Genomic DNA, 22,717 nt, shown 5'->3' with positions numbered 1-22,717 from the left:
ATGTGGGTCTCTTTCCCTCCTTTAAGAAAGCATTTTTCTCTATTGCTTTCTCTACCTCTACATGATTAGCCATTTGAGTGAAAGTTGGGGAAGCTCTGAAGAACTGAAATTTCTGGGCAGAACCTGATACAATGCCTAACAGAAGAGTGGGTCTATCAAGCAAAGCATACATACACCAATATGTTCAGAAAAACCAAGCTTACATTCTAAATATATGCAGAATAAATGTTAAGAGAATATAAACAAGATATTTAAACAAAAGGCACAACCAGTTTTTATTGCCCCACTGCTCATATTTATTTCATATATCACCCCCAAAGAGTCATACTAGGCTTCTATATGAGATTCCTTGGCACAGTTAGCACTATCCACATCACAAATCACTGAATCCCCTACCCCAACTTGTCCCTCAGCTTTGATATGGGTGCATGTTAAAGTCATATATGTGTGAAAACAAAAAATTCAATGTATGTCTGCTATAATTCAGTTTTTCTGCTTTAGAGGGTACTAGTTTCCCAGGTTCATTGCCTCTGGCATTGTCTTTGACTCCTGGCTCTCCCTTACTGTATATAGCATCTAATTTGTTAACAAATTTTGCCAATTCTATCTCCACAACATCCCTCACACCCAGTCCTTTCTCTCTACTCATAGCCACCACTTTTGTTTAGGCCTTTTTTGTCTAGACTATTGCAATGGACTCCTAATACCTCTCTTTCCTTTAAGTCATTCACCACTCCAGTTCATCCTCTTCCAAGTTGCCAAAATTATCTTCCTTACATATAGTTCAACTCAATTCCAATGGCCTGCATGCCTTTCAGGATAAAATAAAAACTCTTGTTTAGCTTTTAAAGCCCATCATAATTCATTCCAGCATCTCTGTACATTACTCTCGTTCAGTACAGAAACTAGCTAAACCGATCTACTTATTGTTCCTGATAAAAGACACTCATTATTATATAATATGTTACCCTGAGCAAATCATTTAATTTCTATCTGCTTCAGTTTCCTCATATGCAAATGGGATTAATAATAAAAAAATTAATAATAAAAATAAAAAACAACTCCAAAAGGTTGTTGTAAGAATCAAATGAGTCATCCTATGTATAAAACACTTTGCAAACCTTAAAATACTATATAAATGCTAGTTAATTAACATCATCATTTTCTTCATCATCATTCATCAGTGATTTGGCTTATACATCATTATTAGAATGACAGAATATTAGCGGTAAAAAAAAAAAAAAAAAAAAAAAGCTCAGAGGCTTGGTCTAGGTCACCTAGTCAATAAATATTAAACATCCACTATGTGCCAGATATTCTTCTAAGTGCTATATTCATATATTTTTACTTATGCCCAGCAAGTTATGCTGCCTTTGTTTCAAAAGTTCTAAAGGGGAGGAGGAATGCACAACTTCCTAAGGCAACCCGAGTAACTGTTAGATAAGTTGTGATTGTTAGCGCACCCGCCCATCCAGCCTACATTTGCCTCTGCAACTTGTGCCAATGTCTTCTAGTTCTGCTATCTAAAGCTAAAGAGATATTATATATCGCTTCTTCTAACTAACAGTCCTTAAAATATCATGCACCACCAGGCTCTTCATGCTAAAGTAGCTGAAAATATTAATCAGATAACAGCATACAATAACTCATTAATCTAGGTGTGTAGTGGATGCATAAAAAAGAAACTGTCATGCTAAAGAGATGGGTGATGGTCAGAAAAAAGAATATAATAATGACAATAATATAATAACAGCTAGCATTTCTCTCAAGCTTTAAAGTTTGCAGAGCAAATTTTATCTTCATGACAATCCTGGAAAGTATGTTCTATTATGATCACTACAGATAAGGAAACTGAGGCAAACTGACTTGCCCAGAGTCACCCAGCTAGTAAGTTGAACTTGGGCCTTCCTCATTCCCAGAAAACACACACACACACACACACACACACAATTTTTCAGTTTTGCAAAACACTTTGCACATGTTAACTTATTTGTTCAGTACAGAGTGACAATGCCAAGAAATAACATGGGTTCTTGGCTTTCAAAAAATCTTGAAATCAAAACAATTGAAATTTTCTAAGAAATATACCAGTTCTAGATTCTAGTGGGTGGAGTCCTGCAAGAGCTGGCGTGTCTTACACAAATGCAGGAGGGAAATCTTAACTGAATGAAATGAAATGAAGTCAGCATCTAATGAGCAGAAGCACACATATACAGCCTTCAGACTATACAGACTAATGTTTCAGGCATATTAGTCACTGATAGAGAAGCCTCATCATTCACAATCCATGCTCTCACTTTCTGTCTACTATCCTTGTATTTTCCTTAGGAAAAGGATCCCACAGGCAATCATTCTGTAACAACAAAATCAACATTTGAGAAGCAGCAACTTTTGTGAGGCAGTGGTAGAAAACTGGCTTCAGAATTAGAAAGATTTGAGTTCAAGTTTCTGAAAGAAAGGATTATTTCTCTCTTGAATTTAGAAGTGCAATACTGAATTGGAACCCAAGTTTTTCCTTTTTTTACTTCCTCATTCAGATATCAATTATTATAGGAAATCTTGGGAAAAACTTACCTGCCAGACTGAGAAAAGAGATGAATTCCTGTTCATTCTTGTGCTTGATCAGATAGATATGAGTAGAAGTGGATTCCCTCTTTGATATGTGTATTGTTATAAATCTTTCACCAAGATTTAGATGATCCAAGTCAAGTATTACCAAGATCCTCCTCTCATTAGAATATTAATTTTCTCATTAACTGTTAACCAATTGGAGCTGATCATCACCCTCAGGAATGCTTGCTTTTCCCAGGGTATATAAGTTGAGAGTCCAAAACCATGAGAGTCTTCTGACAGAGTATCACTGACTCTTTTATTCATAAGTTTTTTTGCCATTAGAAAGTTATTACTGACCTTTTTATTCATAATTTTTTTTGCCATTAGAGAGTGTCATTGACCTTTTTATTAATAAAAACGTAAGCATTATTAATAAAATGATTACTTAACCCGGTCTCTCAAACCTTTTAAATGTCACATGTCACTTCTAACATACCATGTGACCTTTGAACAAATCACTTATTCACTCAGCAACCTGGGCAATTAAAGTAATAAACTGCAGCACAGGTACTGCCCTGTGTTTTAGAGAGGCTGTTTCTTCACTGAGAATTCCTAACACCAAAAAACTGACAGACTACTATACTCACCTTGGCTAATTTAGATAAATTGCTCCAAATACTAAGAAATCCTGTCCGTCACAAATATACAATAGGCTAAATTTTTAAACCACCTGTTCTCTTTGTCTCTATTTTATTGTGGAGATTGTAATTCCCTTTTCTACTAAGGATTTGAATGAGCATGCTAAATCTTATTCAGCACATAGTGTTTTGAGAAGTCATGCTGATAATGAATCTCTGGACACAGTTCTTCCCCTTTCCTCTGACCCTCTTTTTCTCTCAAAAAATAAAGTAAAATATGGGCTGCCTGGAATCCTTGGGCTTTGGATAGCTGACAGCTATCTTGAACCCATAAGAAAATTTAACCATTTTGGATGGAAACAAAACAATGCTCATCATTTGCCCTCTACTCTGAGCACTCTTAAAGCCATTCATTGAGTCCTTTCTCAGAATATCATGTGTCCTTAATGGAAATGGTCCTATTTTGTAGGAAAGGCAGGTCTCCAATAAACTCTAGCCAAGCAATAGCAGAATTCCCAGTAGTGAAGGGTAGGAGCAAAACATACTTTTCCTGCAAGAAATTGTTTCCTGGTAGAGATAAAACATCATTTTGCTTTAGTAGTCATACGTTTACCTTTCAAATGAAATCTCTGTGCTCCCTAAAAAGATACAGTGCTTGTTCCCTAAAGATACAATACTTGTTCCCTATTAGAGGAAAACACTTACATAAAACTCCCCCAACATATGGTCCCTGGACCATGTGGGCTTTTCTTCCTTTGTGAGGATGGTTCTGTTTTCAAATTCTAAAAATGGCAGGGTTTCTTTGATTCCACTAAGATTATTTTTGTCAAATACTTCATTTTGAGGGTCATGCTGACTTTCACTACCTAGAATCTATGTTTTCTCTTAAAAACTTTGCTTTTTTGAGTATATTTATGTTTCTATTTTAATGTTTAATCTCTTCCCAAAAGTCCTCCAACAGCAGGAGAGAGTGTGTGGAGGTGACCCTAGGCTTTCCAAGGCCATCATAGGGAAGTCTGGCAGGCCCTAAACCAAGCTGGAATGACTTCAAGTATGTGTGCCTACTTCCTCTTCAAAATGCAATAAAGCCATAGTCTGTCTGTAACTCTTGGAACATAAATGACTCTGGACTGCTGTCAGCTATTTTTAAGCACTAATAGCTAGTGCTTTAAGGGTTACAAAATTTATATATATTCATTTGATCCTCACAACTCTGAGATATATACAGATATAAATAATTTCCATTTTACAGATGAGAAAACTGAGGCATAAGAGAATGTTAAATGACTTGCTTAAACTTACACAGCTAGTAAATATCTGAGCCAGAATTTGAATTTAGGTCTTACTAATTCTAAATTCAACAGTCTATTTATCACTATACCATCTTGTCTAGCTACACATACACAGTATCACCTAGTCATAAATTCTTTTTGGTCTCTGAAACTAAAAAGTGCTGCTAAAGGAAAGATCAATAAATAAAGGTATACATACAAATGAAAACATCTTGGGAAATCTTGCTTCTGTCTAATTCAACACAATAAAACTGAATACTCTTGTTTTCTTCTTCAAAAGACCCAAGCTCCATATTTAAAATACATGCTAGCCTTATGATCCCTTTTTGCTTATACTGAAGAGGGAATGAAGAAAAAATTCTTCTCCATCCTCCCCAAGAAGTTACCTTTTTTCCCCTCACCTGTTGGTTATAGTTAATCCCCCACATTCTCTCCTGTAGGGACTTTTTTTTTACTTCTATTTTTGTATTTGTATTCCCATAGTAGGCAATTTACTTGCTGACTGATTGATGACAATATGGCCTTGAGAAAAATGAGAGATAGTGTAAGTCAAAATTCTCAAAGAGAATATGTCATGAGCTATACTGAACATGGAATAATACCAATTAAAAAATTATTTTTCAAGAAGGGATCCTTGACATTTCATTGGTACAAAGTTCACATTCCCATTTGGTGGGTGGCCATATCCCACACCTGTCTCACACTGAGCTAGTGATTCACTAAACCCCGTAGGGGTCTTTTTCAGAACAATAACTGTCTTTCCATGCCTCTCTCCATCTAATACTTATCAATCTGATTTTTTTACACCTAGGTCTAAGAGTTTACACTTATACCTATTATGAGAGGTTCATTCCAAAGTCCTTTTGGTCGTTAACAGAATGGCTTTGCTATCACTTCCAGCTTTGAGCCCATTGTGAATTTCATAAATATACACAATCTATGCCTTTATTATCTAAATGTGTTAAAATGATACAAGGTCAAGGTCAGATCATAAGGGTAACTTATTAGAGCTCTCTTGATGTATTGATACCAACTCTTCAACAAGTATTTATTAAGAGCATACTATATACCTTATACACCTTGCTAGGTTTGGGGGAAACAAAAGCAAAAGTGAAATACCCTGCCCAGAAGGAAATTATATTCTACTGAAGGAAGGAAGGGTTAAAAAGCACTTATTTAACAACCCACTATGTGTTAGGCATTGTTAAGCACTTTAAGAAATATTATCTTATTTAATCCTCACAACAATGTGCTAATATTCCCATTTTATAATTTGAAACTGAGGCAAATGAGGTAAAATGACTTGCCTGGGTCATTCAGCTAATTAAGTGTTTGAGGAAGAATTTGAATTCTTCCTGACTCCAAATTCAGTTCTCTATTCATTGAGCCACCTAGCTGCTTCTAATTGGAGAAGATGTATACATAGATTTAGGCATATACAAAATAAATTCAAGGCAATTTTGTGGGGAAAGGCACTAGCAGAAGATCATGATGAGAGATATCTAGATAAAGTACTCTAGTAAAATATGAAAAGGAAATAAACATTATTTTAGCTAAGGGGGAAAAAAAAAGAAACACTCATGGAGGAATTGGCAACTGTTTTCTGTTAAGAGACAAGAACAGATGACTTTATTAATATAGTAAAGCCTTATATGTAAATTCCTTATATGTAAAATGGTGATTCTAGGTTCTCTGTTTACACTATAGTTTTGCTATGGGATCCAAAGGAGATGAGATGCCCTTTATAAAGTATAAAAAATGTTTTATAAATATCAGCTAATAATAATTTATTATTATGAAATTATTATGATATCATATTACAATATTATTTTATGTTATTACAATGTGAATAGTATCATTATAGAATAATAATTCTTAATAGACATCATTTTTGGTTTGGACCCAGTATTGGTTATATCTGACAGGTAAATCTTCTCTACCATTGCCAAATTCCTCTGAAACAATCTTACAAAGCTTCTTGGGGGCAATGACTGAAATTACTTGTTAGGGGTCATACAACCATCATGTATCAGAGAGGCAGGACTTTCACCTGGTTTTTCTGATTCCAAGGCCACTACTATCTGATTTTGCATCTCACACTACCACTATTACCATGACAATAATGACTCTGGTCATCCCTTAGTATCTTCAGCTGATTGGCTTCTCTAGAAAATGCCTGTCTGATTAAAATATATATATAGTTATAGTTATAGTTATTCTTATACATAAAAGTAGATTCCTACAGGACCCATCATAGAGTTATGTCTATAACAGGTTTTATAAGATATATAACTATGTTTATAACATATATAACATGTTTATAACATATAACATAACTATGTCTATAACATAAGCAGGATACCAGAGAAAGAGAATACTTAAGCTCTCAAAGCAGAAGAAAATACAAAGTAAAAGTGAGAACCTCGGCCCTTGCCATGCCAAAGAAAAAGACCTGACACCCATCCCTCGAAAATTAGCAACTTTTATGCTCCTGTTAATATCCTGGCTTAGCACAGCCTTGTCACTTGGGCCAAGCACATCAATTCTTCCCAACCAATAAGCTGTCCCACTGAAAGATTACAAAGGCAAATGAACCGGTGTTCAGGCTCCTTGACAAAGGCTAACAAGATCTTCTAAAAGATCAGATTACTTCTAAAGCACCACGTTTTGTGTTAAAGTGCCAGTGTGGTAGCTCAAGCTAATTTATGAACTTTAATTAAACACTGAGATCTTCTTTCAGGTCAGACAGATTTTCTTTGATTGCATTACAGGCTTCTACTTTTCCCTTTTTTTTTTTGTTTAACCCTATCAAGAAAAAGCTGTTGGCTTCTCCCCAAGAAACTGGATCTGGCTAAAAACAGGGACATTGTGAACAAGGACTAGAAGAGAAAGGGAGGCATGATGAAAAGCAGCAGGGAGGGACATAATTAACCCTCACCCCACAGTCACAGTTAAGCAGGGTCATAGGTTAGAATAGAATCATCACTCCTGCTGAGGGTTACCTAAGAACTCCATAACGCCATCATTTCATATTTACACCATGCCAGTCTCTATGAGATGCTAAATCATTGGACATAACTGTCTCTGGATGGATCCAGCAGTGCCATCAATTGCACGGTTTTATTACATATTTGGGAAGGATAATTCTGCAGATTCTTAACATCTGTGAGATGGTTGGAAAGCAGCAGTGAATATAAGTCAATTACTTATATACTCATAGCATCTCCAAGGTAGAAGGCTGGCTAATTCAGAATGAATTTGGGCAAAAATCCTCATTATATGATACCTGACAAATCCTCATCTAGCCTTTGCTTGCTGATATTCCACTGCAGGAGAACCTAAGACCTTCCCAGATGGTCTATTCCATTTTTTGGATAACTAATTTTTGGGAAGTTTTTCTTCAATTAAGCCTAAATCTACTTCACCCCAACTTCTTTCCAGTTCTTCTACTTCCTTGTCTCCAGGGTCAAACAGAAGAAAATACAGTACTTCAAAGACCAGAGATTTAGGACTGGAAGGGAATTTAAAGATAACCATCAAGGGATCTTTACAGATTTGTTCAGGTGTCAGTACCCCTCCCCCAAAACACTGACTACTTATTTTATACAATATTTACCCTCATGTTTGCATATTTGTGAAAATGTTGCATTCTCCCTGACAGAATGTAAGCTCTCTGAGGACAGGGATTGTCTCATTTTTGTGTTTATATTCTCATATATTCTCATTTCCTATCCTAGTGTCTACCATCCTAATAACATTATAAGGCTCAGGAATTCAATTACTTGCCCATGATCACACCTTGGGCTAGAACTCCACTATTCTTCCTACAATGCCATATTGGTTGCTCCTTCCCCCCTTGTCCACATGAAAACCCTTTGAATACTGAGAGAAAGATTGTCATTCATCTCTTTTACAACCCTCTCATTTTTGCCTCAGCTATATTAAGATTTAAATTGAATTTAAACTCGAGTCCATTCTGGCTCCCATCTACTGGGATTCTACCTCCATGCACTGGCATTGGTTGCTGTCCATACCTGGCACAATGTCACCCGTTGCTCTTCATAAAAGGTCCAGCTCAGTTGTCATCTGGCTATGAAACTACCTCACAACTCATTGAATGTACACAAGCTCTTTCCTCAAATTTCCTCTAGTGCTACATCAAGATCTTTCATTTACAATTCTATATTCCCTTAAATAAGTTATTTTGACATGGTCCATTAATGTGACTCAGTTTGGCAAATACCTATTCAGCATCTATTTTGTATGAGGGATGGTGTGCAAAGTTACATGCTATTTGAGAGCAGGGGTTGTCTTAGCTCTGCTGTCTAGCCAAGAGACTGCTGAATTTGAGGACAAATGGCTTTAAGAAGGGATTTCTTCAGAAGGGGAAAAGAGCACACAAAAGAATATTTGGAGGCAGGAATGTTCTCCTCCTCCCCCCAAAGATGCTTCTTCTGAAGTATATTCCCGGCTCCATGTCTTTCAACCAGCAACTATTAAAGTTGAAAATCAGTGCCTGAATTTACTTGTCTACTACACTGACACAGAGCATTCACACATACAAGCCTATCTGTCCCCACATTATCTCTCCAAGCAGAGCTGCTGGTGAAATTTTGGCAGGCATGATGACCCTCCATAACTCTTGTAAAATAAAAGGAGAAAAGTCACCTTCCACAACTATTAAAATTAAGAGATGATGCTAAAGGGCAATAAATTAAGGTAGCTTGGAGACTCAGATGTTTGTAGAGATGACTTTTAGCTTGTGAAATAGAAATATTTTCATTCTTAGTCGGTAGGAATGGACAGCTGGCACTTCAAAGCTGGCAAATTCTCAATGAAAGATCAATGTCATCTCTGTATTTAATAAGCTTTCCTGATCCAAGGGCTATTTATTGAAAAAGATAATGTGATGTTCAGAACTGCAGTGGCAAACATATATACACAATCTTTTCTCTGAACCCCTTTCCGGACTGCCATACCTCCAAATTCTAATCCCTTAGTCTTTGCTTCAGAATCAGGGACAGAAAAAAATTCTCTACCAGGCTTGGGCAGATGTAAGATTGCATGCTGTGGCTGACATTAAGGGAAGAAAAATGAACTTAGCACACAATTCTTACAACTGCAGTTTTCTCAAACAAATGCTGTCCCAGCTTTGAAACTATAAGAGGCATTTTGATACCAGAAAAATTGTACCCTCTCTTTGTCCTCTACTTCTCATTTTCCCTTTGTAACCCCCCCACCCCAAAAAACAAAACAAAACCCCAACCAACCCCACCTCAATCCAAACAGAAGCCCAACATGTATTCCCTAGCCCCAACTTCTCCTTCCAGCTAACAAAGACCAAACAAAGAGGTTTATTCTAATGTCAAGGGAAGGGAGACACCATTGCAGCCTCAGTCTCTCTGACCTCAGAATAATAATCTCTTCCTTTAGCATTCAAAGGACAAGCCTTCTTTCTGATTGTGAGTTCAGAAGCTGGCTCTGGGCACTGAATTCTCCCCTCCAATCTCTGCTGCCGAAGTTGTTGGACTAAACAAGACAGCAGGCACCAGCTTCAGTGGAAGCCAATTGGGGAATTTCCACTCGTGGACATTTCTATTTGTGTCTGAGCTATGCTACTACCTGCAGTGAGGGAAGGTGAGGGAGAGGAGAGATCCAAGGAGTATGGGTGCCAATCATAATTAACTCCTTCAGTGAGCTGGGTGAGGGGTGAAGATGTAAAGGGTACAATTCCTCAGGCACTAGCATCAGGATGAAGAAGGCTTTCTGGAGGCAGAGAATGAGAGCTTGAGCAGTCTCGGCCCAGGTCTGTGTTCTTGAAAAATCAAACCACAGGGTTGGTGGGACTGGGAACACCTTTCTCAGAGCCTACAGGAAATGCCCTCTCATCCTTCCTTGTCCACTTGACAATGGATTTGCAAATTTTACAAAAAGCTACAGTGCCATTATATGATATAAGGGCTGCAATAATTAAATCCCCTTGCACCTGTCACAGAGACAAAGTAACTGATTCAAGAGCTTCTTATACTGTATTAAAAGTGGAAAACAGAAGCTAAGATCAAATCCCCAAGGTTAATTTCTTGGGCAGAGATGAAAAGCTGGTGTGAAAGAACCCAGCCAACTCCTGGGGAGTATTAGGGTTTTCAGCCACTTATAAGGACACCTCTTAGCCTGTGTTATAAAATACCAACTGGAGTTTACTAGCACCAAAGACCAGATTCTGAAAAAAGAAAATGTATTTTTTTTCCTGGCAAGAGGATTTATGAGCACAATAAGATCCCTGTGACCTGGTTTTGATTAAGTGAAGCCAAGTAAAGATGCAGCTCCACAAAAATTGGTCCCCTTCAGTGGCCATACAAGATTAGATGCAGCAACTCTTACAGAAGGTCTGGCTGGCACAGTGCACTCAGGTCTGATTCCACAGTTCTCAGGAGTGGATAAAACACAAATGTCACATGAATTCCTTGCTAGAACAAATTATCAAGCCAGATGTGAAATGTATTTGTGTACCACAGGATTCCGGATTGGTTTATCAAGTGGATTCTTAGAGTGTCAGCAAATCCACCGTCATCTCTTGTCACTGAAATGACTGGTTTGCAGAGCCTGGGGCTTTTAGAAATATTTAAAGAACTTTCAGCCCTATCTCTTGGTCCTAACCTAATGAACCCCCCTAAACAATCCCCTTCCAGGATCATTTCTAGAATGAGCACAAAAAGTCAAGTACTCTAAAAAACTAGGTATCAAGAAATGCTTCTTATTGAAATTCATGAGTGCTTTGGCTCTGTGGGAAGATCACAATTAAAAACAATAAAACAGTTTCTGCAATACAAAAAAGCCCTCTTTCCACCACCACCTCCAGGCTGAAACATCCCAAAGATATTTTATGAGAAATAAAAAAGATCCTTGAACATTTAGAGCAAATAACCTGAGTCAAGAGGTTTTTCATTTGTTATTTTTTTAAAAAAACAAAAATACTACAAAGATTTCAATTTTCTAGATACTTATGGGAGCAACCCTCAACCACTAGAGAACTAAAGCTGCAACTAGTTACCAGTAAGTCCCATCCAGAAATGGGGAGAATGAATCACTGGGTGATGAACTTGAACCATAGCTCACTTAGTCTCATTCAAGCCACCAAAGGTAGCAGTCAGGATATTAAGTCACACTAAACAGACCAAAGAAGCCACAGGAACTAAAAACAACACACACCGTAGGTGGTCTCAGGACTGGCTAAAGAGGATGACATGGAGAACATGCAGTGTGCCAGCCTAGGCAAGTCACTTGTCAATGCCCCAAGGAATTCTAAGACATAATAATGATAACAACAACAACAACAACAACAACAAATATATACATATATATATATATATATATATATATATATATATATATATATATATCCATCCTCAACTGTAAAATGGGAATAACAGCATTTACCCACTTCTCAGTGTTATCCTAAGGATTATAAATCTGCAAGGTGCTTTGCAAAAATTAAAAAACTTTTAAAAAGCTAGCTGATGCTGCTTCTACTATCACTAGCACCATCACTATTACCTAGTTTGAGAGAGAATAAAGGTTTATTACCTTTGTGCATGAGCTGTGTAATGTTGACAGCTTAAAATCAGCTAAGTGTTTGAACATCACTCAATGATCATTCCAGTTTCAGCTAATGGTTGTCTTCCATTGTGGATATATGCTAAAAAATACTAGTTAAGTCCTCTACAAGGCTAGTATGCAATCAAGTTTAACTAGAATGGGTTTCTTTAGGAGCTTATACCTTACTGGGATATTATAATATGTACACAGATAAATTCATATAAGATTATTTGATAATGATGATTCATATTTTTGAATTAATTTGGCCGAATCAAAAATTTCTACCAGCTTTCTTAATTTAGAAAGGCTAAATGATTTACCTAAGGTTGATTTATAGCTCAGATCTCCTTAGTTTTTTTAGATAGAACGAGGTGGATAATAGGAATTCTCTACTGAAATTTTTAATGAACTATAGGGACCTTGTTCTAATATTGTCATCTGACAAAGCTGGCTACTTCTGACAGCTTTGCTTTCTGTTCAATACAACTGTTAACTAATGACTACTATTCACTTCAGATGATTCATGTGGAAATGAGGTAGGTATCTTAATTTAAAAATGTTGCTTAAAATGCTAATCATCATCATCTTCAGCAAATCATAATCTTTTTTGCTGGTGGAGGGTTTTGCCTTAATGTTGATGGCTGCTAACTGATCTCAATATGAGGTTATCACAAACCTTTAATTCAAAAAAACATAATGTCCATAAAATGTAATAAAGGAAGGTACAATAAAATGAACTATACCCATAACAAGGAAAATGAAAGAGGACTCCTAACACAAGGAAGTGATGGCGACATAAAAAATGTCACTGGTACATGTAACTTGAATATGGCTCTGGAGAGACAAACATTATTCATATATAAAAGATATAAAAAGTGGTGGGTTGAGTTAGAGTTATTGTAGATTAAGGAAATAAAATATACCCATATAAATTTCATGAGAGAAAATCTAAGAACTAGAGGGGAAGTTGATGGTAGAAAACACGAGGAAATATCAACAGAAGAGGGGCAGCTAGGTGGCGCAGTGGATAGAGTCCCAGCCCTAAAGTCAGAGAGGACCTGAGTTCAAATCTGAACTCAGACACTTAACATGTCCTGGCTGTGTGACCCTTGGCAAGTCACTTAATCCCAATTGCCTCAGCAAAAAGAAAAAAAAAGTGTGTGTGTGTGTGTGTGTGTGTGTGTGTGTGTGTGTATCTCAACAGAAAAAAAAGGGAAAAGATATTGTTATTGGAACATACTAAAGATCCCTTAGACAGAAAGAGGAAATAAATGGGAAATGGTCACAAGATTGTAACTGAAAATACAATATAATAGAATGAAAGTGGATTTCAATTATTTGTACTTTTACTGGAGCTCTGTGTGTGTCAAAAAGCAGAAGAGTTAATAGTTTTTTGGTTAGCCTTAGTGATAACCTTTGAAAGGTAGAAGTAGCAATGAGGGGAATTATTGGGGGAAGAAGTCTCTCCAACAAGAAAGAACTAGTAGTTGGGATAGAAATGGTGGGAACTGTGGAGAGACAAAGTAATTATCCTTTTAAAATTTGTTAAAAAGGGAAACTGATTTTAATTTGACATAAATTCTAGATTTTTTAAGAACAAATTCTAAATGGTTCAAAATACAATTAGGCCAGATCCCATGGCCTAAAATTCTGTATGAACAATAGATGAGAAGCACTCAAATATTAAATTTTGTAGACAGAAACAAATAATTTCAATGTAAGGATTTTATCAACAATATAAATTTATAATGATTATTACTAGAGACTCAAGGCAGAAATAGGACTATAAATCAGGGTAGATGGGACAATGATAATGGACAAGAGAACAACAAAACAGACCAAACCAAATTTTAAATTATTTGATTTCCCTGTCTAGGAGAATGATTTTTGGACTGAAAAGGATAGAATGAAAAATGGCTAAAGAGGAGATGAAATCCAAGACAATTATAAAGGTAGTTAAGAGCACATACATGCCCTTGATGATGATTTCATGTCATTAGGCACAGAGAAACAACATTCCAGGATATAAAAGACTTGGCAGATAGACGTGAGTACTGAGCTGTTGGCAGTGGGTCTCTGAAATATTGAAGAGAATAGAAGGGCAATTTTCCAAATTTAAGAAAAATAAGCTGAAATTTAATATTATAGGTGAGTTGTTTTGATTCCTGGGAAGTTGTAAAGAGTATCATTAAAGGAATAGCTAGTTATTATCTGAAAAAGGAAGAAGCGATCACAAAGAATAAATATGGTTTCAACAAGAACAGATCATGTAAGATTAACTCATTTCCTAATAAGTATCGCTTTCCCAGATTTTTGGCAGTTTTAGATAAAAAATTCTCATGATATTAGACAAGATGAAAAGATGTTCACTAGACAATGATGTAGTAGATTTGGAAGTTGAGTAGTTGGCTGGCAAAACCTAAAGAATAATCGTTAACGATTTGACGTTGGCTTAGAATGAAGTCTATACCCGAGTGTCTGCAGAATGTATCCCTAGTACTATGCTATTTAAATGTCACTGATGACATTTGTATCAAATATGGAGTTTTCACAAAAGTATGAAAGGACAATCAACAATGGTAGAATCAGAATTATGAAAGATCCTGCCAAAGCAAGGAAGTTGGATGGAATGTAATTATATGAAAATTTACTAGGGATACATGTTAATAAGTACTAGACATAAGGTCAAAAAATTAATTTCCCAAATACATGATGTGCAAGATGTGGTATTAGTTCATCTGCAAACAGATCTGTACGTTTTAGGTGACTATAAACCCAGTGAATCTGAAGTTTGAAGAGCTGGTTACCTTTCCTCCCTCCCTCCCTGCTAAAATCCCAAAACCCTTACAAGATTCCCCAAATTACCAGTAATATGATTTTAGGCTTCATTTAAAAAATCATATTATCTAGGACTAATTAAGGTAACACTTCTGCCATATTTTTCTTTGTTAAAGAACAATTCTGGAGTATTGTATTTAGTTTAGGGCAACACTTTTTAGGGAGGATGTTGTTAAGTTGAAGAATGTCTGGTAGAGAGTGATCAAGATGAAAAATGACCCCTTTTCAAAGATTTCATGATCATATCCCATGATAAATTAACCAAGGAACTGGGTGGAAGGCTTAAAGAGGAGAATTTAGGATGAATAGGAAAAGTTCTTAATTATTACTTTTCAAAAGTAAAATAGCTAATTAGTATCTAGTATACCTCCCTCTCACTGGAAACCTTTAAAAAACATGCTAGATGAGTGCCAGTCAGGTATGTTGTAAAGGGAATTCTTGCTCAGCTGTGCACTGGATTAGATTGGCCTTGGAAGTTCCCGCTAACTTTGGCATCTTATCTTTGACTTTCCTTCCCTCTCCAAAGTCCAGAAATGATCTCCCTTTTAATCTTGAGATTTTTAAGGCAACTGCAGACTATGGGTGTGACTCAAACACTGTCTTATGAAAGATAATCAGATGATTCAGTCTTTCAATACAGAATGTTACAGTGTAGCCTTCTTATTATCCCATTCAGGCCAGGATGCCAAATTTAAACTTTTGTCTGAAGGCTCTCTAGAATAGCTCATAATATAAAACCAAGAGAAGAAATTCCCTTTCTTAAGCTTTAAAATAAATTGTCTTACCAAGTGTTTTTTAAACATAAAAGTTTAAAGATTTTCTTTAAATTACTGTAGGGCTGAGTTGAATTAATTTCTCACCTTAGTTTGGTTCATTTCGTTCAGCTTTGGAAGACCTGAATCATAATTTTAATTGAACATGTGCAAGGTGAAGTAGATAGGGTGATAAGCCTTGCGAGAAGAGAGAACAGGAGAAATCTTGAAAACACATGACAGAAGTTGGAATTCAGTATTTTGCCTAAAGAGGCCCACCTGTCAAGTATAGAGGTTAATTTCCCAAGTGATGCTTTCAAAGTGGAATACCATTCTCCACTAATTCCTACTGCCTAAGAAGAGAGCTTCTGGTCATAAAATAACATACTAATAGGGAAATCACTCTTCCAAATTATGTAGAACAGCATATGTTTTGCTGTGATGTCTTCACTTTTCTTAAGAGAAAAATGCAAGGCCTTCTATCTATGCCTTAAGGAAGAACATACACACACACACACACACATTATAAAGAAATTTAGATTCCTTTTCAATGTCAGTTTTTACTCAAGAGAGGGAACTTTAAAAGTGAGGAAAAAGAAGAGTTATTTCTTCAGCGCCCAAAAAATGAGAACCACAAAGGAAAATGAAACTGGCTTTCCAAACCCACAGCCTTGACCTTCTCTCAGTCAGGTGTTTGATTCTGTGCAAAAAGGAGTCTATTCTTTTTGGAAGCTCTTGGATCTTGGTTACCTTTCCAAATACTGGATGTTTCCCTTTGACCAAAAGGCCAAAAATATCCCTTCTTATGGGGAAGTATGCAATTTCCTTCAGTTCTTTTCAGAAAACACCAGGAGTTTGGTCAAAAAAAAAAAAAAAAAAAAAAAACCTCTCTTTTTTAAAACAAGTTATGTGGGGGTGTTTTTATGAACACTAAAAATGGTTATAGGAAGACTAAATAGACGCTCCTTGAACTTTTTTTTAGACAGAGATCCTCAAAGACAGGACACTGTCAAGCACATTTTTGTCTGTCATCACCTTTGAGCATCAAAGTGCTCTATCTGTAAGCTCCATTAGGCAGACTGCTTCTATTTCCCATGAGCTGGTTTTTAAAGAGATTTGTCAACCTCTTTGATCATTAAAAATTTATAAATGCTGCCAGATGCAAACATAACCGTGGATGACTAAATCTTAACTTGTTAAGAAAAAAATATCACCATTACTTTGTCGTTTGATGAAACAACAAAGATTAGAGTTAGAATTTCTAACAGCCAGATAGCTCTAATCAGAGACACAAACACTTTTGGCAGTTTTTTCTTCTCAGTAAGAAGTCTTCTGATTCTTCTGGGATAAATGATTTGGGTTCCAGAAAGCCATATCAGCAGAAATCTAGCATGCCCTTCCAGGATGGAAAGGATTTAAGTAAGAGCTGATGGTGGGCTGATTGTCTGTCAGGCAAAGACCAGTCTGATGGTTAGAAGTCAAGTCAGTCAACAAGCATTAAGTGCTTATTTTGTGCCAGGCCCTAAGGATACAAAGAAAACCAAAAATACAATCTCTACTCTTGAGGAGTTCATATTCCAATGAAGGAAACAATAACTAGGTAGATAAAAAACATTCAGTGTAAGAAGAAGGCAGTATCAGATAGAAGAGCACTAACATTAGCATAAAAGGGAGGAGAGATTTACTGCAGAAGGCAGCATTTGAGCCAAATCCTGAAGGAAGTTAGGGAAGAGACAGAGAGGTCGTTCTTGGTATCAAGGTCAGCCAATACACTTTTGCTCTACTTCTCTTACATCCAAATTACACACAAGTCAAGATAGCACCCTCCTGATTCCATTGGTTTTCTTTGAGAACAAAGGACAAACAACAGCAATAAACCTGAGGACTGGTTGCAGCAACTTTTGAAAGACTGCCTAGTTTCTATTAGCATAGTGCCAAGAACATATTAGGTGCTTAAAAAATATTTGATTGAAAAAGAATTAAGATATTTGTGGATTTCTGGTGTTTAGTCCAGAAGGGAATGAGATTGAGCCATGGCTTGAATATCATTAGTGATGTGTTAAAATTGTTTCGTGAAAATAAAGGGGGAAAATAGAAAGATACCTAGGATGTTCAGCAGGGTTGAAATCTTCCTCAGTCCAGGGAACAATCAATTTGTCAACAAAAATTTATTAAGTGTCTACTACATAGCAGGTATAGTATTAAGTACTAGTGATAAAAGAAGTTAAAGATTCAGAGAGTTAATAGATTAGTGAAGGAAAAAACAAGGAAGCTGGAAGGAATCTTAGAGACCATTTAGTACAATGCCCTTATTTTACAGATAAGAAAACTGAGGCCTATGGAGTTTAAGTGTCTAGCCAAAGACCACACAGGGATATGTGAACCTAGGTCCTCAAATTCCAGATTGAGTGCTCTTTCTGTGGGATAAAGGCTTATTTCTTTGCTGTAGTTTGCTGATTCCTGATCCTAATGCCATCCAATCATATTTTAAAAATTTACCAGCCAAGTAGAAATGAAAAAAGCTGTGTGCTTTAAAAATGCCAAGCTAATATTAGCTGAAATTGGCAAGGGGATATAGGTATATATATTCTAGATGCATAGCTGAATTCTAAGAGGGATGAGGGAAAAAAACTCTAAGACCATCATTCAGCAAGCATGCCATAAATCAGTATAAGAGTTGGGGGACAACTTCACCTTGCTTGGAAGCAAAAAAAAAAAAAAAAAAAGGGAAACAGGCAGAAGAAAATAAATAGGAAGCTTAGTTCCCAAATCACAAACTTAACAGAAAATCAGAAATGCAATTTATGGGCTTTATGTTTATAGCAACACTATGACTAAGTATGATCCTTCTAAGCCTCCTGTCTCTATCTCTTTAATTCGGAGGAAATTTCAATTTGGAGGAGAAGATGAATTGATCACTCTATTTTAGGGGGAAAATTTGTATTGTTTTATCTTTTCTTTTATTAATGAGAAATGAGGATTGCCTCCTCACCCCTCCCTCCAAAAAAAAAAGAAAAAGAAAAAAGCCATGGGTGTGACATAAATATGCTTAACCAAGATAAAAGTACTATAAAACTTTTCAGGAAAAATTAGTATTTCTGTCAACACCTTTAAGAAGTTTGATATTCTAGATTGAAGAAGAGGGAGAGAATAAGTGAACAGAATGACAAGCTCAATTTTTTATTTCCTTCACAGTTCACACTATTTCAAAGTCTGATTCTTTTTGTACAGCAAAATAACTGTTTGGACATATATACATATAAATTTAACTTATACTTCAACATATTTAACATGTATTGGTCAACCTGCCATCTGGGGGAAGGGGCAGGGGGAAGGAGGGGAAAAGTTGGAACAAAAGGTTTTGTAATTGTCGATGCTGAAAAATTACCCATGCATATAACTTGTAAATAAAAAGCTATAATTAAAAAAAAAAAAAAAGAGGATGGGGTGAACGAAAAAAAAAAAAGAATAACAAGCTTATATTGAGGAACACAAGGAAATTTCAAGCATTTCAAGGATAGCATTATATTCACATCTCATATGCAAAACATACCAGCATATCAAAGGCATGTATGGGCCTAGAGTTTGCTGCTTAGTTTGCTTTCATACAATTTCTGGCGAGCTACCAAGAGACACAGTAATTTTCTTCTGAGGAGCTTTCAAAGCTCTAGAGCCATAAAATTAATTTTTCTCCAGTGCTCATGGATGTCACTAAAGGGAAAGAAAAAGAATCTTAATCAAGTTCTAAGATGTGCTCTTTTCAATAGTTGTCAACTTGATGAATAGAGGCCAAAACCCAACATATTCATGTTTGGTATAAATTGTCTACAAGTCTTTAATGGGGCTGATAACAAGGCTCTCTCCCCCCACAAATTTGTTTCCTCAATGAATCAAATGAATTCAACACTGAGGAGGTAAATTAATAGATTATCCTCTCATTTCCCACCAACTTGCTTTTTTCTCTTTTGATATTTGAAAGGATATCCCTCTACTAAAATTTTTTGATGTCTCATCAAGGAATGGAGGTGACTGTATTCTCAAAGAGTACTACTACAATATAACACAAGCTGAAGGAATGACCCATTTTCTCAGAACACTTGGAGGCAGCAGTGTGGTGCAATGAGAGAAGTATGCTGAATTTGGGATCCAATTCTGGTTTTAATATTTGTTACCTGTATGACTATGGGCAAGTCAATGAGGAGGCTCGTCTAGATGACTTTTAATGTCACTTTAACATCTGTGATCTAATAACAAAGAGAAGATGGCCTGCCTCTTCAAATATAGGTGAAATATGGTCACAAAGGCTGGGATTGTGTGTGTGTGTGTGTGTGTGTGTGTGTGTGTGTGTGTTGGATCTCACCTCCCTTTCAGCATTTTGATGAAATCAATGGACCTCTTCTCAGAAAAATATTTCTGAATCCAGAAAATTACAAAGGAAATCAATTATACTGAAATATATCTGTCAATATATTAAGAAAAAAGTTCATAGACAATAGAAAAAAAGAATTTCACTTTAATGCTTGGTTTCTAGTAACATCATGTCCTTGTTTGTCCTTCCTTCTTGAAGAGGACCATGATATCAGGGAGGTGATGACATGCAAGTAAATGGGATTTAAATGAGGAAGGGATTTAAATGTGCAAAATTATCAGCCTTACTTTCTCCTCTGAAGCCCTCTGAGTTTAGCGGCAAGATATAGAGCAGAGCAACTAGAGACAGCCTTGGATGTAGTGGGAGAAATTGGCCTTTTTTAAGCTAAGGTCTTATTGTTCTTTGATTGAGGCAACACCCAATCAATGATTAAGACTAGGCAAGAAATAAGGCAGAAAATGGCTTCTTTGACTAGTTTTAAAAAAAAAATCAGTCTATGAATGTAAGACCCTAAGAGTTTCTGGCCAAAACATATAAGGAGCCAGTGAATGTGATTCCATTTAATAAGAAGTTAAAGGAAAACACTGTCTTCCTATGCTGGAATCCAGAAAAACTCTACATTAATAGAAACACAAGTCACTCTTATGATGCTGCACTGAGTGCAGTCTGAACAATGCACAATGCTTCCTAACAATGAGATAGTCAAGTCCTGTGTTTTAATACCTGGAGAGTTCACTTACAGGAGGAAGGAGAATGAAGATGACTGACCCAAATAAAAATAACTTTCTTTCACAGGTTAACTATAGCATAGTAACCAAACACTAAATACAGAAGTTATGGGGAAGGAATAAAAATAAAACTGAGATTTTCTATCAGTATATGTGATCTCTATTTATACACTATCCTTAATAAGCTCAACACAACTCCAGTCCCTCTTTATTGTCCCTCTGCTTTAGGTAGCAGTTTCATTTTAGCTGCTACTTAAATGGCATTAAAATAGAGTTAAAGTCCAAAGTAAACAACCCCTGTTGAAGATTGAAGGTGTTAGAAGGTGTTGGATGACTTAGGATGTAATACAACTGAAAGAAATGGCACACTGACTTTGGTCCTATTTTGCCTGAATTCCACAGTAAAAAAGCTAAGCATTGAGAATGAAATGGAATTTTTTAAGTCTCTATGTGAAACTTAGCAATGAAAATAGATTCTCTCTCCAAAAGAAAATCTGAGTTAAGAAACAAGATTTTTCTCAGAGGGTGAGATAGATTTAACTTTAAAGCAATACTGTGTATTAGAAATACTGAAAATTCTCGGAAAAGTCAATTAAAACCATATCAGACAAAAAACAATGGAAAATACATTATAGGGACCCAATCAGATGAGAATCTGGGAAAGGACTAGCTTTAGCTAAATTGTTAAAGTAAGCTTGGGTTTATTTTTCAATTGGCTCAGGAGTGCTCATTCTCCTACTTCTTACAAGTGACCTATGGAAACTACATGGAATTAAAATATAAAATTGACTGTCATTATTGGAAGGTAATCATTTCTAGCTGTACTCTCCAAAGAAATATAAAGCATGTTTTCTGAGGAAGTAGACACAATTAAAAATATCTAGTCCTAGGTAAAAATCACAAAAAGTCAAAGGTTATGTGTGTTTATTAGTTTCTACAGTTAACTAATAAAGAACAGAGACACAACAAGGATTCACTCATTCAACCAAGAGAAGGGGCAGAAAAGAGGTGGCAGCTGAAGAAGGACAATACAGAAAGCCTAGCTTTTATTTTTAGCTCAAGCCTTTTTCATTGTAAGGTTGGTGACTAAAACTTCTCAAAGGTGTTAAATATAGATATATAAACACATATGCATAAACATAGGGTGGCACAATGTTAGAGTGCCAGAAAATACATTTTCCTCGCCAGGAAGACTCGCCATCTTAAGTTCAAATCTGGTCTCAGATACTTCTTTGTTATACAACCTTGGACAAGTGACAACACTGTTTACCTCAGTTTCCTTCTCTGTCAGTGAGCTGGAGAAGGCAACCACTGCAATACCTTTGTCAAGAAAATTCCAAATGGAGTCATGCCCACTAGAAACTGAAGTCCAAGGAAGAAATATGATCTGCAAAAGATCATATAGCAAGCTAGTGGTATCTGGGATGGAAAGAAACCTGGTAGCTCACTCCTAGTATGTTGATTTTTGGAAGGTCAAATACTGTATTTATGTCACTATTAATATTAGCATAACCCATTGGTTCTGACTGACTGGGATGTGGCTATTGAGCCACATCTGAGATAAACACAAAGAAGGGGGAGAATGATACTTCTCATATAAGGGTCTATGAACCTCACTCTGGAGATTTGTGAATAGGTTTTAGAATTAGACAAAACTAAAAGCTAGCTGGACAATAACATGCAGAAATACATAGACTGAGGCAGGAGGACAACATAATGGGAAAAAAAGAATACTAGGTTAAGGGTCAGAAGTCCTGGATGCTTACTCTACCATGTACACTGTCTAACAAGTATGGATGTGTTGGAATCAGTATTGAAGGAGGTAGTAGACAGATGTAGATGAGATTTAAAAACCATCAAGTATTGAAATAATACAAACATATTTGAATTTGACAAATAAAATCTTTCTAAATTCTAAAACAAGGTGGAGATTATAGGATCACAAACAATT

General features: G+C 36.2%; 1 protein-coding gene across 3 annotated transcripts in view; it reads right to left on the bottom strand.

Moving 5' to 3' along the window:
- ARHGAP26 (Rho GTPase activating protein 26) overlaps positions 1-22,717 on the bottom strand; it is a 514,410-nt gene that overhangs the window by 42,260 nt on the left and 449,433 nt on the right. The window lies entirely within an intron of this gene.

This window comes from Antechinus flavipes, chromosome 2 (genome assembly GCF_016432865.1).
Source record: "Antechinus flavipes isolate AdamAnt ecotype Samford, QLD, Australia chromosome 2, AdamAnt_v2, whole genome shotgun sequence".
NCBI classification, from domain to species: Eukaryota; Metazoa; Chordata; class Mammalia; order Dasyuromorphia; family Dasyuridae; genus Antechinus; species Antechinus flavipes.
Note: the sequence above shows the minus strand (reverse complement) of the source record. Positions and strands in the feature narration are given on the sequence as shown.